Below are 8,078 nucleotides of genomic sequence, written 5' to 3' on the forward strand. Positions count from 1 at the left end.
GGACTATATATATAGTAATTAATACATTTTTAAAAATCACTAAGTTAAACATTTCAATTTTTAGTAGCAGGAAAAAGATGCACTAACTCAAAGACATGAATTACTATGTAACAGGACATTAGTTGAAGTGTCTGGGCCCTAGACAACACCATATAGTTCAAGCAATGACATTTCTCCATGTTTTTTTTCTCATGGCTCTTTGGGACTATCCCTCCCACTTCATTCTGAAAGTGACTGAGACATTTGATGATTTCAATTTCTCTTCTTCTGTTTTTCTTTTTTGTTTTGTTTTTTTTTTGTTTAGGGGAGAACACAAACACAGTCCCCTACTATAAGTTATGCACTCTAGTTTCTGCATTTGGGGAAATGTAGGAGTCAGAACATGCCAAGTGTAATGGATAAGCCTTGTCCTGGGAAAACCACCTTGGTGATCATGGGATCTCCCCTGCCAGGTAAGTATTCAGTATCCCTTCTTAATACAACATGCTGCATTAAAATGGAACTCCTTTGTTTCTTTTTAAAACACAAAATTCTCAACCATTGTGTGTTCAAGATAGCTCCCCTTCCTCAGTCAGATTCTGATTGTGTTTCTGCTGGCCTGTCCAGCATTCCTAGCTATCAAGTGCTTTGCTATGAACTTTTAAAACTACTTCTCTTTGTAGTCCATCTGGAGTGGTTTATGCTGATTTCCTTAAAGTTCACTAGTTCTTTTCTTGGTTGCAAGAAGTCTGCTGATGACCCTATTAAAACTATTATTCAGTCTTATTACCTTAGTCCTACTACCTTGTGTGAGTTTTTCTTACTAGCATTTCCTTTTGACTGTTTATTACAGTTTTTCTTCTCTGCTAAAAACTTCCCATCTGCTTCATAAATGCAATCTACCATTTCTAATCAAGACTTAGAAATATTAATTGTAGTTATTTTTAATATCCTGTCTGATGGTTTAAACATCTGAGTCCTCTTTGTGCCTGGCGTTGTTGGTTTATCTCTTGACAGAGGTCCCATGTTGCCTTGGTTCATGTGTGCATCTCATAACGCTGAAGTGATTTCTAGACATATGTTCAGGATGGAGTACTCAGTAGTATACAGAACAGAAATGAACATATCTGTTCATTCCTGGGATTTTATTGTGATGAGGTAAATTTTTCAGATAAAGAATCAAGTTAAATTGGGTTTTGTTATTGTTTTTTTTTGTGTGTGTGTGGTTTTTCGAGACAGGGTTTCTCTCTGGCTTTGGAGCCTGTCCTAGAACTAGCTCTTGTAGACCAGGCTGGTCTCAAACTCACAGAGATCCGCCTGCCTCTGCCTCCTGAGTACTGGGATTAAAGGCGTGCACCACCATCGCCCGGCAGGTTTTGTTATTGTTATAGGATAAAATTACTGTAGTCTTATCTCTTTGCTTAGGCATAAAGATGCTTTTCAATGTCCTTTCTGTACTTACGGTTCTCTATCTTTGGTATGTTCTATATTACTTTATATCAATATCTCTAAAACATTTATAAAGTTAGATTGCCATTGCTCCTGCCACTCATGAAGCAGTAGACCATTGTCACTTATTATGTAAGTAATTGCTTACACCAATGATGGAGGCTGAGAGTAGGCTTATCTGTTGTCGTTTTCTAGTATCACATTAGGCATATCCTGTGCTCCTAGAAGAGAAATTTCTCAGTGACCTTACACTTTGTAATAGGATACAATACCCTAATGATTGGGCCTAAACTAGTTTCTATCCACACACCAAGAAGCATTTACCCTTTTCATTTTCTTTTCTAATAATCATGGCGGGGCTAGTTTGTGGCGACAAAGTTTTCTATCCTTCCTCTGAGGGCTTCCATCTTCTGCCACATAGGAAAATGCGGACCACCCAGGAATTTGCCTTTCCTGCAATGACATCTATATCCACACATGCACAATCAAAGAAGACTCTTCAGTATCCATGTCATTGCATCTCAAATTTCCCGTGAGTCCTTATTGTGGAAACAAATGCTAAGTATGGACCCTCCTTTGCCTGAAGCTTCAGAATACTCATGCTTACTCAACATTCAAAGATAGTAATTCAAAATTTCATCTTAGTTCATCTTGTAAAACAGAGCTTCCTTTAGAGACCAATCTTTCTGCCAGAAAGAATGGTTTCTATTACTATGACTTCATATAATACCTGATCTTTCTAATTGTCAGGGTAGGAATGACTCTCCTCACACCTTTCTACATCACATATAGAAAATGTCCACATTATGTCCTCCAGTTTTTAAATCTAGGGATAGAGTTCTTTAGAATTTAAAATCAAAAAGAAAGAATCAGAGTGAGTACATTTATAAACTTCTGGTTTTTTGAGCAGATTATCAATTAAACTGGTTGTTGACCATGAAAATATAAATTCTTCAGCATGTTATCTTCAAATATAAATGTGTTCACCTTTAATTTGAGAGTGCTACTCACTGTGTGAAATAGAGTAGGTAAAATGACCCCACAGTTCTTATAGAAACTTCACAATGAGCCAGCAAGATGACTCAACATTCAGTGGGTTAGAGTGATTGTAATTAAGTCTTATATTCTGAGTACAGCTCTCTGACTCATGGTAGAAGGAGACAATACAGTCCTGAAAGTTACACTCTGATCTCCATAGTGCACTATGACACACAGCCCTTGTGATGTGGGATGCCCTTCTGTATATGTGCTGCTTTTATTGGATGATGAATAAAGCTGTTTCAGCCAATGACTTAGCAGAGTAAAGCCAGGTGGGAAATGCAAACAGATATATACATAGAGAGAGAGGAGGCAGAGTTGTGGAGACACTATGTAGCTGCTGAAGGAGGCAGATGCCATGTAGCTGCCCAAGAAGCAAGAGGTAACAAATCATGCACCATAAAATTAAGTGCAGTCTCCACCTATAAAGTGGTGCCAGTGTGGGCCAACTACATCTACATAAAACCTGAGAGAGCTTGGGAAGGAATTCTAGACACAAAAGAACAGAGTTAAGAATGGCTTCTTGGTAGCAGCATTTTCTCAGTGTGCTCTGTTTGCTAGTGGTAAGCAGAAGCTTGATTTCTGTAAGAGGTTTCCTGACTCAGCATTAGCAGCAAAACCTCTCCTTTACGAGCTGGCTTCCTGGTTCATGCTGGTGCAGTTACAAATCACTTCTTAAATGGGATCTGTGAGCAGCATGTTACAAATTGCTTAAAAGCAACATAGACCCACTGCATCCCTGGAGCTGGGGCAGGGAGCATGGCTCGCATAGGCAGGGAACATGCCTCCATCATGTTGAACTGGGTTGAGCAAACAGGCAGGACTGTGGAGTTGATCCTGGCCATGTTTGCTTAGCATTAGAAAAAAATTTGCTCCTGGTCAGTAAATGATTACAGATATGCAATAAAGACAGATTCAGATGAAAAGAACCTCTGAATGGGTCCCAGTGTTCAATAAATGTACATGGGCTTAAGAAAGAAAGAAGATAGAGTATAGATATAGATTAAAGGGATAAAGTTAATAAAATAAACATTAAAAAGCAATAGAGTAAAAAAATAAGCCATGTGAAGATAAAAACACAGAGACAGTCTGGATTATGTATACTATTGTTTTCTTTAAATTTTTTGAATGTGAATGAGCTAACTGCAGAGAGATATTTCATTTTACAGGCTGTTAAGCCAATATATATATTAAAGGTATCTTGACTTCAAAATCTGCTGTGACCCTGGAGCTGGGGCAGTATAAACAGCTCTCAGAGGCAGTGAACATGTCTCCACCATGTTTGACTGGGTGGAGTCAACAGGCAGGGCCACGGAATTGGTCCTAGCCTTGTCTGTTTAGCATTTAAAAGGGGAAAAATGTGCTCCTGGTCAGAAAATAATTATAGATATGTACACAATAAAGACAAATTAGATGATAAGAACATCTAAATGAGTCCCAGTGTTGGATAAATGTATGTAGGCTTGAGAAAGAAAGAAAAATAGTATAGACAATTATAAGAGTAAAGTCATAGTTTAAAGGAGTAAAGAAAATAGAATAAACATTAAACTTGTAGAAAAAGTAATAGAGTAAGAAAAATAAGCCATGTAAAGATAGAATATACACAGGGAGTCTAGATATGTATATTATTGTGTTTTCTTTGAAGACATAGAAGAAAACAACTAATAAACTAATAAACAAGGCAGAACAGTTCTTCAAATTTTCTGCTTCTTGGAAAAGTCTGCTGGATACTGTGGGCTTGTAGGCTAAAGATGAATGTCCCAACAGTATAGAAGAACTTTGGGTGACTGTCCAGGCAGCAAGATGTCTCTGTCAATTCTTGAACTTTGGAAGTTGGTTACAATGTACTTCCTGTTTACTTAGGTAACATTATATCCTTCTGGGGTCTTTGAAGAGTTGAAGAGAGATAGTTATAGCTTTCCTTAGTTATGATAAAGTAAATTAGATATAAAACTTTAGACTCACAAAGATAGGATATATAGTAAGAGTATTTTCCTTAATGGGTCAAATATAAAAGGTCTAAATATTGTAATTACAATTCTTGCTTGATAACTGTTTTGCATATGTAATTTTACTATATTAAAGTCAAAACCTTCCATTTTAATGAGACAGAAAAGGGGAGATGATGTAGGATGTCCTTCTGTATATGTGTTGCTTTTATTGGTTGATGAATAAAGCTGTTTTGGCCAATGGCTTAGCAGAGTAAAGCCAGACAGGAAATCCGAACAAAGATATAGAGAGAGAGTAGACAGAGTTGAGGAGATGCCATGTAGCTGCTGAAGGAGGCAGATACCATGCAGCTGCCCAAGAAGCAAGAGGTAATAAACCATGAGTCTCGTGTTAAAATACAAAATAGTAGAAATGGGTTAGTTTAAAATGTTAGAGCTAACTAGAAATAAGCCTGAGACATCAGCCAAACAGTGTTGTAATTAATAGAATTTCTTTGTTATATTCAGGTCTGGGCAGCTGGAAAAGCAAGCATAGTCCCTACCTATACCCCTGTCCCTTAAAAAATATCAAGTTTTTTAAACTAAAAAGAAAGAAACTTCAAACTCATTTTCTATCTCTTAAAAGATCTTCATGGTTGTCTAATAACAAATAGTAAGTCCTGAAAACATACATACAAGTAACATTATACAGATTGAGCAGGTTATATTTAGAAACATATATGCATACACACACATATGCATGCATGCAATAACAAATAATAGTTAAAAGAGACCATGAATTTGAAAGAGAGCAAGGAAGGGGAAATGGAAGAGTTGGTATGGGGGAAGGGGAGGGAGAAAACACAGCTGTAATCTCTAATCATGTAGTTTGGTGTGTTTGTGGGGTTTTTAGCAGTGGAAACAGGGTTTGTCCCCCGGTTAATGAGCTGGCCTTTTGGAATCCATTTCCTATGGTGGGATGCCTTGCTCAGCCTTGATGCAGGGTGGAGGAGCTAAGTCCTGCCTCAGTTTGATATGCCAGGTTTTGTTGACTCCCCATGGGAGGCCTTACCCTTTCTGAGGAGTAGATGGGGCAGGGAGTAGAAAGGAGGTGGGGGAAGGAACAAGAAGAAAGGAGGGAAAACTGCAATTGGTATGCAAAATAAATAAAAGATTAAAAATGAATAAAAATAAAAAATTTTTTAGAAATGCAACTACATTACAAATTTATTAGCAGCCATTACAGTTTATGCAAATTTTGGACTGTTAAAATTTAATTTCTTTTTTATAAAATGGAAAAGGAATTTCACTTTATGTGCAAAATAATTTAAATTGTGATGAAAACAATTCTAAGGCTGGAAGACCCAATGAATTGTAGATACTTTATCGTTTGCTTCCTTGAGTTCTTAAATCCATCTTTTTACACATTTTTTGTGACTGGAGAGTCAAATAAAACAACAGGCAGGTCTGCAGGACAGTCTACATGCAAATGAGACACTTATCCATGGATGCCAGGCCACACCCTAGACAGAACTAATCATTCCAAGAGAACCAGACTGTTCTCCTCAAAATAAGAACAAGCATGGCAGTGACAACTTTCTCAGCATCACCTGTGAAATGAGAACTGAGCTATCAATGATCAGGCAGATGGTGCATTCCCTAGGATCCTTAATTATGCACAGCACCGGCCCACTCCTCTTTCTCAACTTAAGCTAAAGTTCATGTTAATGTCCGAAGAAGAACTTGAAGACTTGGGGGTCCCCAGGTTTCCTCATTGTTTCCTTTTCTCAGTGTGGTCATGTTTAATAAGCCGCTTCTCCCTGCTTTTTTACCATAACTGTCACTTTCATTGCAGTGGACGGCTGAACCTAGCCCACTGGGGCAACTGGAATGCCAAGTTTTGTCCTTAAAACTTTGCTAATAATGCTGTTTACGCTGATTAACAGAAAAAACAGGTATTAGTGTCAGCAAGCTAAGAACAAGATTTTCACTAAAACTTGGGCAACCTGTGCTACCTAGTAAGTATTGTTTAAGAAGTATGTTTTAGTCATTTCTTTTATTTTTGGCTACCTAGCCAACTGTCCAGTACTAGTGAAATCTTGGGATCTTGGAGGAGAACCTACAATTACCACTTTACTAAACTATAATAATCCCTAACTACATTCTAAATGTTTTCCTTGCACTCACAGATAAGTGTAGTCATCACCACTCATCAAGTAAACTTCTCTTTGTAACAAAAAGTGTTATTTCAAACATTGTTTTTACACTTATAATAATGTCAGCCCATTGCTTACTTAGTGTTGAAACTTGTACTAAAAACTACATTCAAGAAAACTAGATAGGATTAAATGCTGTAAAGAAGTAAAGAATGTTAGACAACTTCTACAGAATGTCATGTTACTGATACAGCAGAATGCAGTTTTTCTTGAATTCCTTTCCTTCTACTAAGATTTGGAAATTTTAAACAATAAAGTCAAAATTTTTCAATAATAGTAGTGTGTGGGGGGGTACACATGCATATGTAAGCCAGATAATGGTGTTCACCTTGTTTTTTGAGACAGAGTCTCTCACTGAACCTACAACCTGTCATTTGGTTAGAATGGCTAGCCAGTAAACACCTAGGATCTGTCTGCATCTGACCCCCTTCCCAGTGTTGGTGTTATATACATATGCTGCCATTGGCTTAGTCCCTGTTGCATCTTTTTAAAAGAACAACAATGTGAATTTAAGAATAATTAACTTACTTTTACATTTTAAAATAAGCTTAAAGTCATTAAGTTCTATAGGCTTAATATGTAGAATCACAGGCTGAGAATAGCTGAAAGCACTTACAAGCATATCCCTTAATACTACCATTTACATGAGAGGAACTGGCTTCAGAGAGGAAAAGGAAGTAAGTTAGTGACTTCTATTATCTTTATACTACACTGTCATAAACAACCTATGTCTAAGCTATCTGTTCCATATGTCTGGAATAAGACAGAACGAGGCATAGCTAACTCAAATATGATATAATGTTTCTAATTATTAACTAGCTCTAAAACTTCTCTAGTCCTTATGAAGAGTAGAAAAGTCTGCTTCATTCCCACTGTAATAAAATTTCTATTAACAGAGTGAATGTCTACATTGGAAATAATTTAGATTTTCACAGAATTACAGGATTTGTTGGCTGTAAGGATCCTTAAAGTTTCAACCTTCTCTAAAATCAATTTGGCTCTTCATATGATATTAGAATCTACTCTGTAACCCATGTCTAGTGGCCACCTATCTATTTACTTGGAAACATTCCTATTTTTGAGATTTGAGTATTAAAGTTTTTTTTTTCAATAGTGCCAACATGTATATCTCTTTGATCTGTCTCTCCACTACTTTTACACCAAGGATACTATATTTTTATGACACATTAAAAAACCCTTATCTCTCTCTCCCATATGACAGCCCTTTAGAAGTAGGAGGATGGTCAACACATGGCTTCTCTCCAAGCAAAGCAGTTGTGACTGTTTTAAATATGGTTTAAAAGGCATGTTTGGGAAGAACTGAATCATTGTGAGAAAGCATGCAGTGTTTGAGTCCATACTCTTAGAGTTCAAACCTTATAACAACAACCTGCTTATTGTATGATATGTGAATACTTGCCATCCTCTCAGCACCTCTGTCCTTCATCCCTACGAGAATTAGTAATGG

At 37.0% G+C, this 8,078-nt stretch overlaps 1 non-coding gene across 1 annotated transcript; it reads right to left on the reverse strand.

Annotated features, from left to right (window-relative positions):
• Positions 1–301: 301 nt before the first annotated feature.
• On the reverse strand, positions 302–460 carry LOC142851484 (U1 spliceosomal RNA). Its single transcript, XR_012910802.1, has one exon. It is a non-coding gene; the product is annotated as a U1 spliceosomal RNA (small nuclear RNA).
• Between the last annotated feature and the right edge of the window lie 7,618 nt (positions 461–8,078).

This window comes from Microtus pennsylvanicus, chromosome 5 (genome assembly GCF_037038515.1).
Source record: "Microtus pennsylvanicus isolate mMicPen1 chromosome 5, mMicPen1.hap1, whole genome shotgun sequence".
NCBI lineage: Eukaryota > Metazoa > Chordata > Mammalia > Rodentia > Cricetidae > Microtus > Microtus pennsylvanicus.